Source organism: Salmo salar, chromosome ssa16 (genome assembly GCF_905237065.1).
Source record: "Salmo salar chromosome ssa16, Ssal_v3.1, whole genome shotgun sequence".
NCBI classification, from domain to species: Eukaryota; Metazoa; Chordata; class Actinopteri; order Salmoniformes; family Salmonidae; genus Salmo; species Salmo salar.
This window is the reverse complement of record NC_059457.1, coordinates 13,379,840-13,399,168: the sequence shown is the minus strand read 5'-3', so window position 1 is coordinate 13,399,168 and position 19,329 is coordinate 13,379,840. Positions and strand designations below refer to the sequence as shown.

Genomic DNA, 19,329 nt, shown 5'->3' with positions numbered 1-19,329 from the left:
ACAGCATCCTTGGACTGAGCTTGTTATCATTGCAGGCAATCTCAACGCTGTGTGTTACAGGGAAGACATCCTCCTCCCTCATGTGGTACCCTTCCTGCAGGCTCATCCTGACATGACCTTCCAGCATGACAATTCCACCAGCCATACTGCTCGTTCTGTGCGTGATTTCCTGCAAAACAGGAATGTCAGTGTTCTGCCATGGCCAGCGAAGAGCCCGGATCTCAATCCCATTGAGCACGTTTGGGACCTGTTGGATCGGAGGGTGAGGGCTAGGGCCATTCTCTCCAGAAATGTCCGGGAACTTGTAGGTGCCTTGGTGGAAGAGTGGGGTAACATCTCACAGCAAGAACTGGCAAATCTGGTACAGTCCATGAGGAGGAGATACATTAATTATTGCAGTGCATCTGGCCACACTAGATACTGACTGTTACTTTTGATTTTGACCCCCCCACCCCATTGCTCAGGGACACATTCAATTTCTGTTAGTCACATGTCTGTGGAACTTGTTCAGTTTGTCTCAGTTGTTGAACCTTATGTTCATACAAATATTTACACATGTTAAGTTTGCTGAAAATAAACGCAGTTGACAGTGAAAGGACGTTTTTTTGCTGAGTTTAGTTGCATCAGAGTTGTTGACTCTAAGAAGGCTATAGGATCCGTCCCACTGTTTTTAATTCTGATTTATATAAATGTTAATATAAATGTAAAAAATTGTCGTTATTTGTAATTAAGTAGAATGCTTCATTTGAGTTTCACCTGCAGTTGTTGGCTCTTTTCAGAAGTAAAAGATCATATACCTGCTTAAGTTCAGAAATGTTATTTTCTTTACCCTTTTCTAAGATATTGAATAATTTTTCTTAATTGTAATATCTAAATCATATTTAACTTTTGCAGAGTATGATTATCATTACCCTAATGTACGCTTTAAAGAGATCACAAATTATATAGGGGGCCAGCTTTCCTCTGTCTACATTTGTAATGGTAAAGTTATTTTTTTCTTCATTTACATATTTAATCGAATTCGGGTCCAGAAGATGCGCTCTGTTCATTCTCCAAATTCTATTGTTCTATTATTATTTATTGTTGTAATTAAGCATGATACCGGAGAATGATTCGGTATCACTACAGTATATCATGAATTTGAGCCAATTCTTGAATAGCTTTTCTTACTTTTAGAAAAAAAGGAATAGTCTTTTGTCAGTGGGAATAGTAATTTCCAGGTGTCTTATAAATTATTTGTAATGTTGAAATTTTTCAGCCTCTTTGGAGGCTCCCTTAAATTTGCCTTTTCAATTACTACGTCTGTCAATCTTATCAAATGTGTGATTTAGGTCACCTGCTAAAATAATATCTTGAACGCTATCTAAAAAAAAAACAGATTTGCCCATGGTGGGATATACAATTAAATCAATGTGTATTTTTCACCATGTAAGGAGGTACAATTCAACATTAGAAAATGGCATTCTTGGTCCATATGCTTGGATATAAGGGAAAATTGTGTATTCTTATTTATCAGGATGGCTACACCTCTGCTGTTACTACAGTATGTGGCAGCATAGGTCTCTACAACTCAGCTCCTCTTCAAATGTAAAATGTCTCTTTTTTTATCTTTAGGTGTTCGAGAACCACCTGCTTTTTTTATTTTTCATAATGGAGCCCGTGGATATTCCTTGTGATACGTTTTTTGTTGGTCTTTACTTGTACAAAATCAAACTTAACCTTATCTGTCACGTCCTGACCAGCAGAGGGAGTAGTTGTTTAGTATTTGGTCAGGACGTGGCAGAAGTTGTGTGTTGTATGTAGTTTCTAGTTCTGTTTCTGTGTTAGTCTTGTGACTCTCGATCAGGAACAGCTGGATATCGTTGTTCCTGATTGGGAGTCATATATTAGGTGTGTTTTTCTCTTGGGGTTGTGGGTTGTTTTATTTTACACTGCTAGATTTATGTATAGCCTGTAAAACTGTCACCGGTTCATTCGTGTTTATTGTTTTGTCCGTGTACATCATAATTTATTAAAAATGATGTTGAGCACGCAATCCGCTGCGTATTTGAGACATCTTCAGATGAAGGAGAAAACTGTGACACTATCATTGAATAACCAAGTAAAATATTTTAACAGACATGACATATGAGGGCTGTGGGCATTCCATAGAATGGAAGGATCATCGTATAAATACATAGTTATAGTATTTAACAAAAAAAACACACAAAAACAAAGTACTTGAGGCGCTATGCCTTTTTAGGGCTTTTTAGCTCTGACTCCTCTCCTAATGTACCCCCTAAAAAAAGACTGGATGCATACATTGTACATACTTTTTTTTTCACCCCAATTTCGTGGTATCCAATTGGTAGTAGTTACAGTCTGGTCTCATCGCTGCAACTCCCGTACGGACTCGGGAGAGGCGAAGGTCGAGAGCCATGCGTCCTCCGAAACACAACCCGACAAAGCCGCACTGCTTCTTGACACAATGCCCATCCAACCCGGAAGCCAGCCACACGGGAGGAAGGAGGAAACATTGTACACCTGGCGACCGTGTCAGCGTGCACAAAAAAAAAAACTTGTGAAACAGACGTCAATGATTGTTTCAGATTTCTTCTGGCCCGGACCAACCAAATGTGGTCTTGTTTGGGACGGAGCTCATTACAATAATAGCCAGTGTGTAAAATAATATCCAAATATGCAAAAGAAGGATATTTCATATTAAAGTGAAAAATCTGAGTCAAAGCATAATTCCATTACTGTGAAATTGCCCATATGGGAGATTTTCCTGGTCAGGTCTAGCCTCGCAAGCCGCCTGATCTTGCAAGTTTACATGGACATTCGCAACACAGCCTGCTAATTATCAGACGGATTACCGCTGCTCTATGTCAAGTCATGTGGTCAGGAAAAAAATAAAAGTTAACACGCTAACAACTGAAGGACAATTTGACCATGACCATTTGAGCATATAAAAATCAATGGAGAGGCTGTTATCCAATTTCTACTGATTAAGTACAACAGGGAACACATCATCTAATAATACATATTGAATTAAATCCCACCTGGACTGTGTTTTAGCACTGCTTCAGAAGGTAGATGAAGGCATTGGTTGCGATATCTCCTAACTAAACAAAATAATCAAGGCTACTGTTACATTAAAACAAAAACTCAGCAGAGGATGTCTATGAGTTTTACAGAATCACCAACGACTATCTCTAGAGAATGTCAGGGGAATTGGCTGGGCTTACACCACATAGATATACAGTGGCTTTTGAAAGTATTCACACCCCTTGGCTTTTTCCACATTTTGTTGTGTTACAGGGTGGGATTAAAAATGGATTTAATTGTCATTTTTTGTCAATGATTTACACAAAATACTCATGTCAAAGTGGAAGAAGAATTGTATCATTTGTAGAAGATTAATAAAAACTAGAATGCTAATATATACTGTAAACAAAAGTATGTGGACACCCCTTCAAATTAGTGGATTCATCTATTTCAGCCACACCCGTGGCTGACAAGTGTATACAATCGAGCACACAGCCATGCGATCTCCATAGACAAACATTGGCAGTAGAATGGCCTTACTGAAGAGCTCAGTGACTTTCAACGTGGCACCGTCATAGTATGCCACCTTTCCAACAAGTCAGTTAGTCAAATTTCTGCCCTGCTAGAGCTGCCCCGGTCAACTGTAAGTGCTGTAATTGTGAAGGAGCAACAACGGCTCAGGCGCGAAGTGGTAGGCCACACAAACTCACAGAACGAGATCGCCAAGTGCTGAAGCACATACAAATAGTCTGTCCTCGGTTGCAACACTCACTACAGAGTTCCAAACTACCTCTGGAAGCAACGTCCGCACAATAACTGTTCGTCGGGAGCTTCATGAAATGGGTTTTCATGGCCGAGCCGTCGCACACAAGCCTAATATCACCATACGCAATGCCAAGCGTCGGCTGGAGTGGTATAAAGTTCGCCGCAATTGGACTGGAGCAGTGGAAACACGTTCTCTGGAGTGATGAATCACACTTCACCATCTGGCAGTCCGATGGATGAATCTGGGTTTGGTAGATGCCAGGAGAACGCTACCTGCCCCAATGCATAGTGCCAACTGTAAAGTTTTGTGAAGGAGGGATAATGGTCTGGGGCTGTTTTTCTTGGTTCGGGCTAGGCCGCTTAATTGTAGTGAAGGGAAATTGTACCTCTACAGCATACAATGACATTCTAAACAATTCTGTGCTTCCAACTTTGTGGCAACAGTTGGGGGAAGGCCCTTTCCTGTCTCAGCATGACAATGCCGCCACGCACAAAGCGAGGTCCCATACAGAAATGGTTTGTCGAGATCGGTGTGGAAGAACTTGACCTGCACAGAGCCCTGACAACCCCATCGGACACATTTGGGATGAAATGGAATGCCGACTGCGAGCCAGGCCTAATCGCCCAACATCAGTGCCCGGCCTAATCGCCCAACATCAGTGCCCGGCCTAATCGCCCAACCTCACTAATGCTCTTGTGGCTGAATGGAAGCAAGTTCCTGCATCAATGTTTCAACATCTAGTGGAAAGCCTTCCCAGAAGAGTTGAGGCTTTTATAGCAGCAAAGGGGGGACCAACTCCGAATTAATCCCCATGATTTTGGAATTAGATGTTCGACGAGCAGGTGTCCACATACACTACATGACCAAAAGTATCTTGATTACATAAGTATTTTACCCCATGAGTCAATACATGTTAAAATCACCTTTGGTAGCGGTTACAGCTGTGAGTCTTTCTACGTAAGTCTCTAAGAGCTTTGCACACCTGGATTGTACAATATTTAAACATTACTCTTTAATAAAATTATCCAAGCTCTGCCAAGTTGGTTGTTGATCTTAACTAGACAGCAATTTTCAAGTCTTGTCATAGATTTTCAAGCCAATTTAAGTCAAAACTGTAACTAGGCCACTTGGTAAGCGACTCCAGTGTATATTTGGCCTTGTGTTTTAGGTTATTGTCCTGCTGAAAGGTGAATTTGACTCCCAGTGTCTGTTGGAATGCAGACTGAACCAGGTTTCCCTCTAGGATTTTGCCTATGCTTACCTCTATTGCATTTTTTTTTTTTACGTTTTAGTTATTGCTGATGACAAGTACCCATAACATGATGCAGCCACCACCATACTTGGAAATATGAAGAGTGGTACTCTTCATATTGTATGTGTTGTGTTGGATTTACCCCAAACATAATGTATTCAGGACATGAAGTTCATTTCTTTGCCACATTTCTTTTCACATGTTCCACTGCAAATTGTCATAAACAAATCACACAAGTATGACACTGCAAGCTCCCAGCTACTATCCAATCAATGCAACATTGGCATTATCCCCCTATTCATTTTGTATTAAATTTGTAAACATTTCAAAAAACATTTCCACTTTGACAATATGGGGTATTGTGTGTAGGCCAGTGACACAAAATCTCAATTGAATCAATTTTCAATTCAAGCTGTAACACAAAATGTGGAAAAAGTCAAGGGGTGTGAATACTTTCTGAAGGCACTGTATAGGGGAATTCTCAACACTACCATATACGCATCGATAGCATTTACCAGAAGACAGAGAAAAAAACATGAGCCACTCCTTAGAACAGCTGTGATGACTGCCACACAAACATTTTCACTTCACTGATCACTTCACAATCTACTCTGTCAAAAAGCTGTCTCTTATTGCTGTCAATAAATGAAACCATTTGTATTTTACCATAGGCTTTAGGCTATAATATATCATTTCAAGTTGTCACAAGACCATGTACTGTTTGTTTACTTATTTCCATTTCACTGCGATGATCTCTTTGTATTTGAGATACGACAGGAAATGGTGACGTCAATCTGTTTCTACTAAAGCTGTTTGATATGTGAAGGACAGTGACTTATGAAAGTGAGAAAATATGTCATTTCCTTCTTGAAAATTCACTAAATATTCCAGATAATACTATTTCTGTTTTCAAGTCGCTGCATCACCCTGCAAGGTGTGATTTATTCATAAACAAATAAAAACAATTCTTGTCAATAAGACCATTTGCACCTTTCAGTGTGCAAATTAGAAAATGCATGGGGTGAAAAGGGGAATTCGTTAGTGTGTGCTCTTGAACAAATACTACCAATGCGTTCTAATGGAAATTATTTTGGTGATTGATTGTAATATAGAAACATGTATTCTCCATGACACCATCTACAGTTGAAGTCGGAAGTTTACATACACCTTAGCCAAATACATTTAAACTCAGTTTTTCACAATTCCTGACATTTAATCCTAGTAAAAATTCCCTGTTTTAGGTCAGTTAGGATCACCACTTTATTTTAAGAATGTGAAATGTCAGAACAATAGTAGAGAGAATTATTTATTTCAGCTTTTATTTCTTTCATCACATTCTCAGTGGGTCAGAAGTTTACATACAATTAGTTTTTTGGTAGCAATGCCTTCAAATTGTTTAACTTGGGTCAAACGTTTTAGGTAGCCTTCCACAAGCTTCCCACAATAAGTTGGGTGAATTTTGGCCCATTCCTCCTGACAGAGCTGGTGTAACTGAGTCAGGTTTGTAGGCCTCCTTGCTCGCACACACTTTCAGTTCGGCCCACAAATTTTCTATAGGATTGAGGTCAGTGCTTTGTGATGGCCACTCCAATACCTTGACTTTGTTGTCCTTAAGCCATTTTGCCACAACTTTGGAAGTATGCTTGAGGTCATTGTCCATTTGGAAGGCCCATTTGCAACCAAACTTCCTGACTGATGTCTCGAGGATATTGCTTCAACATATCCACATAATTTTCCTCCCTCATGATGCCATCTATTTTGTGAAGTGCACCAGTCCCTCCTGCAGCAAAGCACCCCCACAAAATGATGCTGCCACCCCCATGCTTCACGGTTGGGATGGTGTTCTTTGGCTTGCAAGCCTCCCCCTTTTTCCTCCAAACATAACGATGGTCATTATGGCCAAAAAGTTAAATCTTTTTTCATCAGACCAGAGAACATTTCTCCAAAAAGTACAATCTTTGTTCCCATATGCAGTTGCACACCGTAGTCTGGCTTTTTTATGGAGGTTTTGGAGCAGTGGCTTCCTTGCTGAGCAGCCTTTCAGGTTACGTCGATATAGGACTCCTTTTACTGTGGATATAGATACTTTTGTACCTGTTTCCTCCAGCATCTTCACAAGGTCCTTTGCTGTTGTTCTGGGATTGATTTGCACTTTTCGCACCAAAGTACGTTCATCTCCAGGAGACAGAACGCGTCTCCTTCCTGAGCTGTATGATGGCTGCGTGGTCCCATGGTGTTTATACTTGCATACTATTGTTTGTACAGATGAACGTGGTACCTTCAGGCATTTGGAAATTGCTCCCAAGGATGAACCAGACTTGTGGAGGTCTACAATTCGTTTTCTGAGGTCTTGGCTGATTTCTTTTGATTTTCCCATGATGTCAAGCAAAAAGGCACTGAGTTTGAAGGTAGGCCTTGAAATACATCCACAGGTACACCTCCAATTGACTCAAATTATGTCAATTAGCCTATCAGAAGCTTCTAAAGCCATGACATCATTTTCTGGAATTTTCCAAGCTGTTTAAAGGCACAGTCAACATAGTGTACGTAAACTTCTGACCCACTGGAATTGTGATACAGTGAATTATAAGTGAAATGATCTTTCGGTAAACAATTGGTGGAAAAATTACTTGTGCCATGCACAAAGTAGATGTCCTAACTGACTTGCCAAAACTATAGTTTGTTAACCTGTTAGGGCTAGGCGGCAGTATTGACACGGCCGGATAAAAAACGTACCCGATTTAATCTGGTTACTACTCCTGCCCAGTAACTAGAATATGCATATAATGATTGGCTTTGGATAGAAAACACCCTAAAGTTTCTAAAACTGTTTGAATGGTGTCTGTGAGTATAACAGAACTCATATGGCAGGCAAAAACCTGAGAAGATTCCTTACAGGAAGTGCCCTCTCTGACAAGATCTTGTTCTTCTTGTCTCTGTTTATTGAAGACTGAGGATCTTTGCTGTAACTTGACACTTCCTACGGCTCCCATAGGCTCTCAGAGCCCGGGAAAAAGCTGAATGATATCGAGGCAGCCCCAGGCTGAAACACATTATCGCGTTTGGATAGTGGCCGGTCAGAGTACTCCGAGACTCAGGCTCATGCACGAGATGTTTTTATTTTCTCTCTTTGTACGTATACACGCTTTCCCGGTCGGAATACTATCGCTTTTTTACGAGAAAAATGGCATAAAAATTGATTTTAAACAGCGGTTGACATGCTTCGAAGTACGGTAATGGAATATTTTGAATTTTTTTTGTCACGAAATGCGCCGTGCTCGTCACCCTTATTTAGCCTTTCGGATAGTGTCTTGAACGTACGAACAAAACGCCGCTATTTGGATATAACAATGGATTATTTGGGACCAAACCAACATTTTGTTATTGAAGTAGAAGTCCTGGGAGTGCATTCTGACGAAGAACAGCAAAGGTAATAACATTTTTCTTATAGTAAATCTGACTTTGGTGAGTGCTAAACTTGCTGGGTGTCTACATAGCTAGCCCTGTGATGCCGGGCTATCTACTGAGAATATTGCAAAATGTGCTTTCACCGAAAAGCTATTTTAAAATCAGACATAGCGAGTGCATAGAGGAGTTCTGTATCTATAATTCTTAAAATAATTATTATGTTTTTTGTGAACGTTTATCGTGAGTAATTTAGTAAATTCACCGGCAGTGTTCGGTGGGAATGCTAGTCACATGCTAGTCACATGCTAATGTAAAAAGCTGTTTTTTGATATAAATATGAACTTGATTGAACAAAACATGCATGTATTGTATAACATAATGTCCTAGGGTTGTCATCTGATGAAGATCATCAAAGGTTAGTGCTGCATTTAGCTGTGGTTTATGTGACATTATATGCTAGCTTGAAAAATAGGTGTCTGATTATTTCTGGCTGGGTACTCTGCTGGCATAATCTAATGTTTTACTTTATTTGTAAAGCCTTTTTGAAATCGGACAGTGTGGTTAGATTAACGAGAGTCTTGTCTTTAAAATGGTCATATGTTTGAAAAATTGAAGTTTTTGCATTTTTGAGGTATTTGAATATCGCGCCACGGGATTACACTGGCTGTTGAGTAGGTGGGACGCAAGCGTCCCACCTAACCCAGAGAGGTTAACAAGAAATTTGTGAAGTGGTTGAAAAACTAGTTTTAATGACTCCAACCTAAGTGTATGTAAATTTCCGACTTCAACTGAATATACCTAACCTCTATCTGGCAATTCCTGGGCAAAACAATGGGTTCTGAAAAGGACAGTCGTTCTTGCAAGCGCAAGGTCAACCATAAATCAACATCTACAGTCATGGCCAAAGGTTTTGAGAATGACACAAATATTAATTTTCACAAAGTCTGCTTCCGCAGTTTGTATGATGGCAATTTGCATTTTCTCCAGAATGTTATGAACAGTGATCAGATGAATTGCAATTAATTGCAAAGTCTCTGTTTGCCATGCAAATGAACTGAGTCCCCCAAAAACAATTCCACTGCATTTCTGCCCTGACACAAAAGGACCTGCTGACATCATGTCAGTGATTCTCTCGTTAACACAGGTGTGAGTGTTGACGAGGACAAGGCTGGAGATCACTCTGTCATGCTGATTGAGTTCGAATAACAGAGTGGAAGGTTCAAAAGGAGGGTGGTGCTTAGAATCATTGTTCTTCCTCTGTCAACCATCGTTACCTGCAAGGAAACACGTGCCGTCATCACTGCTTTGCACAAAAAGGGCTTCACAGGCAAGGATATTGCTGCCAGTAAGATTGCACCTAAATCAACCATTTATCAGATCATCAAGAACTTCAAGGAGAGCGGTTCAATTGTTGTGAAGAAGGCTTCAGGGCGCCCAAGAAAATCCAGCAAGCGGCAGGACCGTCTCCTAAAGTTGATTCAGCTGCGGGATCGGGGCACCACCAGTACAGAGCTTGCTCAGGAATGACAGCAGGTAGGTGTGAGTGCATCTGCACACACGGTGAGGCGAAGACTTTTGGAGGATGGCCTGTTGTCAAGAAGGGCAGCAAAGAAGCCACTTCTCTCCAGGAAAAACATCAGGGACAGACTGATATTCTGCAAAAGGTACAGGGATTGGACTGCTGAGGACTGGGGTAAAGTTATTTTCTCTGATGAATCCCATTTCCAATTGTTTGGGGCATCCGTAAAAAAGCTTGTCCGGAGAAGACAAGGTGAGCACTACCATCAGTCCTGCGTCATGCCAACAGTAAAGCATCCTGAGACCATTCATGTGTGGGTTTGCTTCTCAGCCAAGGGAGTGGGCTCACTCACAATTTTTGCCTAAGAGCACAGCCATGAATAAAGAATGGTACCAACACATCCTCCAAGAGCAACTTCTCCCAACCATCCAAGAACAGTTTGGTGACGAACAATGCCTTTTCCAGCATGATGAAGCACCTTGCCATAAGGCAAAAGTGATAACTAAGTGGCTCGGGGAACAAAACATCGATATTTTGGGTCCATGGCCTGGAAACTCCCCAGACCTTAATCCCATTGAGAACTTGTGGTCACTCCTCAAGAGGCGGGTGGACAAACCAAAAACCCACAAATTCTTACAAACTCCAAGCATTGATTATGCAAGAATGGGCTGCCATCAGTCAGGATGTGGCCCAGAAGTTAATTGACAGCATGCCAGGGTGGATTGCAGAGGTCTTGAAAAAGGGTCAACACTGCAAATATTGACTCTTTCCATCAACTTCATGTAATTGTCAATAAAAGCCTTTGACACTTATGAAATGTTTGTAATTATACTTCAGTATTCCATAGTAACATCTGACAAAAATATCTAAAGACACTGAAGCAGCAAACTTTGTGAAAATTAATATTTGTGTCATTCTCAAAACTTTTGGCCACGACTGAGGAATCTCAGACATGTCTCACTGTGTTCTGGCTCTAATATGATGTGGGTACACCCCAATGCATAGTGCCAACTGCAAAGTTTTGTGAAGGAGGGATAATGGTCTGGGGCTGTTTTTCTTGGTTCGGGCTAGGCCCCTTAATTCTAGAGAATGAAAATCGTACTGCTACAGCATACAATGACATTCTAGGCGATTCTGCGCTTCCAACTTTGTGGCAACAGTTTGGGGAAGGCCCTTTCCTGTTTCAGCATGACAATGCCCCCGTGTACAATGCGAGGTCCATACAGAAATGGTTTGTCGAGATCGGTATGGATGAACTTGACTGGCCTGCACAGAGCCCTGACCTCCACCCCATCGAACACCTTTGGGATGAATTGGAATGCCGACTGCGAGCCAGGTCTAATTGCCCAACATCAGTGCCCGACCTCACTAATCCTCTTGTGGCTGAATGGAAGCAATGTTCCAACATCTAGTGGAAAGCCTTCCCAGAAGAGTTGAGGCTTTTATAGCATCAAAGGGGGGACCAACTCCGAATTAATCCCCATGATTTTGGAATTAGATGTTCGACGAGCAGGTGTCCACATACACTACATGACCAAAAGTATCTTGATTACATAAGTATTTTACCCCATGAGTCAATACATGTTAAAATCACCTTTGGTAGCGATTACAGCTGTGATTCCTTCTAGGTAAGTCTCTAAGAGCTTTGCACACCTGGATTGTACAATATTTAAACATTACTCTTTAAAAAAATTATCCAAGCTCTGCCAAGTTGGTTGTTGATCTTAGCTAGACAGCAATTTTCAAGTCTTGTCATAGATTTTCAAGCCAATTTAAGTCAAAACTGTAACTAGGCCACTTGGTAAGCAACTCCAGTGTATATTTGGCCTTGTGTTTTAGGTTATTGTCCTGCTAAAAGGTGAATTTGACTTCCAGTGCCTGTTGGAATGCAGACTGAACCAGGTTTTCCTCTAGGATTTTGCCTATGCTTAGCTCTATTGCAGGTTGTTGTTTTTTTTACTCCCTAGTGATTGCTGATGACAAGCATATGTACCCATAACATGATGCAGCCACCACCATTCTTGGAAATATGAAGAGTGGTACTCTCCATATTTGATGTGTTGTGTTGGATTGCCCCAAACATAACGTATTCAGGACATAAAGTTATTTTCTTTGCCACTTTTTTTGCAGCTTTACTTTAGTTCCTTGTTGCAAACAGGATGCATGTTTTGGAATATTTTTTTATCATGTACAGGCTTCCTTCTTTTCACTCTGTCCTTTAGGTTAGTGTTATGGAGTAACTACAATGTTGATCTATCCTCAGTTTTCTCCTATCACAGCCAAAACTCTAAATCAGGGTTCTCCAACAGGTTGAAAGTACATGTAATTCTCACGCGTTCCACCGCAAACAAAATCACACAAGTATGACATTGCAAGCTCCCAGCTACTATCTCATCAACGCAACATTATCATTATCCAATGAGTTTGGAAGAACGCCTGTATCTTTCTAGTGACTGGGTGTATTGATACACCATCCAACGTGTAATTCATAACTTCCCCATGCTCAAAGGGATATTCAATGTCTGCTTTTTTTACCCATCTACCAATAGGTGCCCTTTTGCGAGGCATTGGAAAACCTCCCTGGTCTTTGTGGTTGAATCTGTGTTTGAAATTCACTGAGGGACCTTACAATTATTTGTATGTGTGGGGTACAAAGATGAGGTAGTCATTCAAAAATCATGTTAAACACTACTGTTGCACACAGAGTGAGTCCATGCAATTTATTATGTGACTTGTTTTACTCCTGAATTTATTTTGGCTTGCCATAACAAAGGGGTTGAATACTTATTGACTCAAGACATTTCAGCTTTTAATTTTTCATTTAATTTGTAAACATTTCTTAAAACATTATTCCACTTTGACAATATGGGGTATTGTGTGTAGGCCAGTGACACAATCTCAATTTAATCCGTTTTAAATTCAGGCTGTAACACAAAATTTGGAAAAAGTCAAGGGGTGTGAATACTTTCTGAAGGCACTGTATAGGGGAATTCTCAACACTACCATATACGCATCGATAGCATTTACCAGAAGACAGAGAAAAAAACATGAGCCACTCCTTAGAACAACTGTGATGACTGCCACACAAACAAAAACATTTTCACTTCACAATCTTCTCTGTCAAAAAGCAGTCTGTCTTATTGCTGTCAATAAATGAAACAATTTGTATTTTACCATAGGCTTTAGGCTATAATGTATCATTTCAAGTTGTCACAAGTTCAACATGTACAAAACAAGACCATATAATGTTTGTTTACTTATTTCCATTTCACTGCGGTGATCGCTTTGTATTTGAGATATGACAGGATATGGTGACGTCAATCTGTTTCTACTAAAGCTGTTTGATATGTGAAGGACAGTGACTTATGAAAGTGAGAAAATGTGTCATTTCCTTCTTGAAAATTCACAAAATATTCCAGATAATACTATTTCTGTTATCAAGTCACTGCATCACACTGCAAAGTGTGATTTATTTATAAACAAATAAAAACAATTATTGTCAATAAGACCATTTGCACCTGATGAGAAAATGCATAGGGGAATAAAGGGAATTCGTTAGTGTGTGCTCTTGAACAAGTATTAGAAATGCATTCTAATGGGAATTATTTTGGTGATTGATTGTAATATAGAAACATGTATTCTCCATGACACCATCTATATACCCAACCTCCATTTGGCACTTCCTGGGCGAAACGATGGGTTCTGAAAAGGACAGTCGTTCTTGGAAGCTCAGGGTCAACCATAAATCAATATCTTGAATCTCAGACACGCCTCACTGTATTCTGGCTCTAATATGATGTGGGTACACAGATGTGAGCAACTGACGCACTTCATGATGATTTCAGATTTTTTTGGTGTCCCCCAACCCCATCAAAGTTTACGATCCCTGACCTAGAGGGAGTAGCTTATGGTAGGGGTTTTCAAACCTCCGCTCTGGGGACCCCCAGCCGTTCCATGCATTTTAATTATTCCACAGCTAGCACAGGGGATTGTAAAATGTTCACCTAATCATCAAACCCTTGAAAAGGTGAATCAAGTGAGCTCAGGGCTACAACGAAATTCTGAATCGTTTTGGGTCCTAGAGGTTTGAAAACCACTGACCTATGTAATAGCCTATAGCTCCCAATTTTTCATTATTTTATCATGTGTTAACTATTCCAGACAGTTGGTATCCACTCATCATTTAGCCTACGCTGGCTCGTTCACACAATCTGAACACATCAGGAGCAAACCCCCGATCTCTCAATTTCGAAAAGCATTTACAACTGAACTGAGCAGGATTAATGGTTAGTTTACTTTTCTATTGTCACAAAAGGAAGACTATTGGGCCGTGACTGAGGTGCTTCAATGAATGTGTGTGCCAGAGCTGTAGCCGACAGCTACAGGCTACAGCCACTGTCATTTAACAGCCGTTACGTTACATAGTAGCGAGAAGCAGACACTTGCGCAATAATGGGCTGGCGATTATCACGACAGTTTAGTTGGTTATTATTGAAAAATAACAATTGCCAATCAAAACTCAAGTTTGTGTTGCTACAGTTGAAAATTAGGGAAATTATTTGTGTAGGCTGTTAACTGAGATGTGTTTAACTATTAAGGTAGCTATGCTATCTCACCGGATGTCTGCCAACGTTTCACTTGCGCTCGAGCTCAATGCAACAGCATAAAAGATGAGCAGCAAAATATTTTGTTACAAAATTTAACCACATTTTCCATTACCTTAGTGAAGTCTTCCAGTCCTGCGGGTTTCCCAACGATACAGCTCACTGAAACGATCAAATAAAATCTATTTCACACAACGTGTAAGACTTGTTTACAAAGTTTCTGCCAGATCTCTGATTGGTCCCAGTAACATAAAGGCGACGCCCCAAACTCCAGTCTGTTGGAGAATTACTATAAACTGTTTTATCAAAATTCCACAGGGTGGTGGTCGTTATCCACGATTGAAGGAAGAGTGGGCTACTGTCTTGAAGTTAATGCACTTACAAATCCTTGTGAATCCCAATATTGCATCATAAAACGATTGCGGTCTAATATATATATATATATATATATTATATATATATATCTCTGGCCTGCTGGCCCCCCTACCTCTGAGGAAGCACAGTTCCCGCTCAGCCCAGTCAAAACTGTTCGCTGCTCTGACACCCCAATGGTGGAACAAGCTCCCTCACGACGCCAGGACAGCGGAGTCAATCACCACCTTCCGGAGACACCTGAAACCCCACCTCTTTAAGGAATACCTAGGATAGGATAAAGTAATCCTTCTAACCCCCCCCCTTAAAAGATTTAGATGCACTATTGTAAAGTGGTTGTTCCACTGGATATCATAAGGTGAATGCACCAATTTGTAAGTCGCTCTGGATAAGAGCGTCTGCTAAATGACTTAAATGTAATGTAAATGTATATATATATATATATATATATATATATATATATATATATATATGTGTGTACAAAAAGCTCAATATTTATATAATTTTTTTGTTGTTGTATTTTTTGCTCATCTTTATCAAGGGTGCCAATAATTATGGGCCTGAAACAATTTGTATTTTACCATAGGCTTTAGGCTATAATGGGCCATTAGCAAAAAAAAACGAATACAAAAATAATACAAATACTGAGCTATACTCGCAATAACATCTGCTAACCATGTGTATGTGACCAATAAAACATTTTAGTTAGCTAAAAAAATGTTTTATACCGATTTATACTGATTTTCAGAAAACATATTTTGAAAAAATTATTGGCAGCCCTGTTTTCAGTACTCTATCACCCTCCCCTTGCAAGGATAACAACACTGTGCCTTTTTCTAAAATGTTTTATGAGATTGGAGAACACATTGGGAGGGATCTTGGTTCCAATCCAAGTCCACTTCTATTGTAACTCTATGTCAACACCCAAGGGGCTAGAATTCTATAGATAAAACGTATCGGTGCTCATCGGCCATTGGACATAAACATTACACAACAAGTTGGAAATCGCAAATTCAACAATGAGTGGTTTGGAAGGAATCAGTGGCTAACTGCAAGCATTGAGAAGCAATCACTAGCCTGCTATTCAGTGGAGTAGATGTGTGGTCCGTCTAGTTTTAACACTCCTTAAGGATCGGTGTCTGGCTAGCGGGACAACTTCCAGTGAAACTGGAGGGCGCACAATTCAAATAAATAATGATACATATTATGGATTTTAAACATTTAGGTACATATAAGTGTCTTATATCAGCTGAAAGCTTAAATTCGTGTTCATCTAACTGCACTGTCTGATTTACAGTAGCTATTACAGCGAAAACATGCCATTCGATTGTTTGAGGACGGCGCCCCATATCAAAATATTTTTCCACTTGCATAGGTTTCATACATTCACATATAAAGATTAAATATTCACTTACTTTTTGAAAATCTTCCTCTGATTTGTCATCCAAAGGGTCCCAGCTATAACATTTAATGTTGTTTTGTTAGATAAAAATCCTTCTTTATATCCCAAAAAAGTCACTTTAGTTGGCGCCATCGATTTGAGTAATCCACTCGTTCAACTTGCAGACAAAGGAATCCGAAAATCTACCCATAAACTTTGTTTCAACAAGTCAAAATACGTTTCTATTTACTCCTTTACTAAAATATAATCAAACTATAACATTTATTTCGGAAAGAAGTATGTTCAATAGGAAACCGATTTTAGCATGCAAGCATAGCAAAGCAATCACTAGCCTGCTATTCAGTGGAGCGGATGTGTGGTCCAAGTCTGGGTTTAAGAGTCTCTTTTCCAAGCTTAAAATGATACATATTCAACATTGGCCATGCTGTCAATCCAGCATGACTTCTGCCGCATTCAAAACACCTGGAAACTCAGAACTGGGAAATCTCAGACTTCAGTGAGTTCAAAACAACTGGGAAATCGGAAAAAACGAGCTCAGACTGAGAAAATACGTTTTGAACGGTCATCCAACTCGGAATTCCAAGTCGGGAACTCGGGCCTCTTTCTAGAGCATCGACCTGAAGATAACTAACGTCATGATTCAACTTTGGGGTTTTTCAAGTTCACAGTTGTCTTGAAAGTACCATAAATCCAGAGAATGCCAGACTTTGATGACAAAGTTTAATGACAAAATTTGCCCACGAAGGACCGCCGCGTGTAAGCACAGCACAAGGTGAGTCCAAAAATGTATTGTATGCTGCTGCATAAATGATGGAATATGCCAGGGAGATATGTACAGTATACTGTAGCTAAGAAAGTAATAATAAGTGTATGTTCTGAATTCTGTCGCTGTACATTTCAAAGTGCTGAACAAATAGTTATATTGACTACATCCATCCTAGCTCGCTCATTAATGTCTTAATTGAAATTACGGATTGCTCTTATTCGCTCGTCGTCTCCTTATGCCATAATTTCTACATCTCAATTGTCAGTTGAAACCACATTTGTTTAAGCAAGTCAGCCATACCACCTGGCTACCCCTACCGCAGTCAACAGCACTGCACCCCCCACAGCTACTCGCCCAAGCCTTCCACATTTCTCCTTCTCCCAAATCCATTCAGCTGATGTTCTGAAAGAGCTGCAAAATCTGGACCCCTAAAAATCAGCCGGGCTAGACAATCTGGACCCTTTATTTCTAAAATTATCTGCCGAAATTGTTGCAACTAGCCTGTTCAACCTCTCTTTCGTGTCGTCTGAGATTCCCAAAGATTGGAAAGCAGCTGCTGTCATCCCCCTCTTCAAAGGAGGGGACACTCTTGACCCAAACTGCTACAGACCTATATCTATCCTACCCTGCCTTTCTAAGGTCTTCGAAAGCCAAGTCAACAAACAGACCATTTCGAATCCCACCGCACCTTCTCCGCTATGCAATCTGGTTTCAGAGCTGGTCATGGGTGCACCTCAGCCATGCTCAAGGTCCTAAACGATATCGTAACCGCCATCGATAAGAAACAATACTGTGCTGCCGTATCCATTGACCTGGCCAAAGCTTTCGACTCTGTCAATCACCACATCCTCATCGGCAGACTCAATAGCCTTGGTTTCTCAAATGATTGCCTCGCCTGGTTCACCAACTACTTCTCTGATAGAGTTCAGTGTGTCAAAACGGAGGGCCTGTTGTCCGGACCTCTGGCAGCCTCGATGGGGGTGCCACAGGGTTCAATTCTTCGGCCAACTCTTTTCTCTGTATACATCAGTGATGTCGCTCTTGCTGCTGGTGAGTCTCTGATCCACCTCTACGCAGACGACACCATTCTGTATACTTCTGGCCCTTCTTTGGACACTGTGTTAACAACCCTCCCGACGAGCTTCGATGCCATACAACTCTCCTTCCGTAGCCTCCAACTGCTCTTAAATACAAGTAAAACTAAATGCATGCTCTTCAACCGATCGCTGCCTGCACTTGCCCACCTGTCCGGCATCAATACTCTGGACGGTTCTGACTTAGAATATGTGGACAACTACAAATACCTAGGTGTCTGGTTAGACTGTAAACTCTCCTTCCAGACTCACATCAAACATCTCCAATCCAAAGTTAAATCTAGAATTGGCTTCCTATTTCGCAACAAAGCATCCTTCACTCATGCTGCCAAACATACCCTCGTAAAACTGACCATCCTACCGATCCTCGACTTCGGCGATGTCATTTACAAAATAGCCTCCAATACCCTACTCAACAAACTGTATGCAGTCTATCACAGTGCCATCCGTTTTGTCACCAAAGCCCCATATATTGCCCACCACTGCGACCTGTACGCTCTCGTTGGCTGGCCTTCGCAACATACTCGTCGCCAAACCCACTGGCTCCAGGTCATCTACAAGACCCTGCTAGGTAAAGTCCCCCCCTTATCTCCGCCCACTGGTCACCATAGCAGCACCCACCTGTAGCACGCGCTCCAGCAGGTATATCTCTCTGGTCACCCCCAAAGCCAATTCCTCCTTTGGCCATCTCTCCTTCCAGTTCTCTGCTGCCAATGACTGGAACGAACTACAAAAATCTCTGAAACTGGAAACACTTATCTCCCTCACTAGCTTTTAGCACCAGCTGTCAGAGCAGCTCACAGATCACTGCACCTGTACATAGCCCATCTATAATTTAGCCCAAACAACTACCTCTTCCCCTACTGTATTTATTGATTTATTTATTTTGTTCCTTTGCACCCCATTATTTATATTTCTACTTTGCACTTTCTTCTACTACAAATCTACCATTCCAGTGTTTTACTTGCTATATTGTATTTACTTTGCCACCATGGCCTTTTTGCCTTTACCTCCCTTATCTCACCTCATTTGCTCACATTGTATATAGACTTATTTTTCTACTGTATTATTAACTGTATGTTTGTTTTTACTCCATGTGTAACTCTGTGTTGTTGTATG

At 40.7% G+C, this 19,329-nt stretch overlaps 1 protein-coding gene across 3 annotated transcripts in view; it reads right to left on the bottom strand.

Annotated features, from left to right (window-relative positions):
- The window catches only part of LOC123727792 (chromobox protein homolog 7), a 148,867-nt gene extending 133,957 nt beyond the window's left edge, over nt 1-14,910 (bottom strand). For all 3 annotated transcript variants that reach the window (XR_006759676.1, XR_006759677.1, XM_045696986.1), the window contains exon 1: nt 14,692-14,910. The gene's annotated coding sequence lies outside the window, so the exon portion shown is untranslated. The remainder of the gene's footprint in view (nt 1-14,691) is intronic.
- Between the last annotated feature and the right edge of the window lie 4,419 nt (nt 14,911-19,329).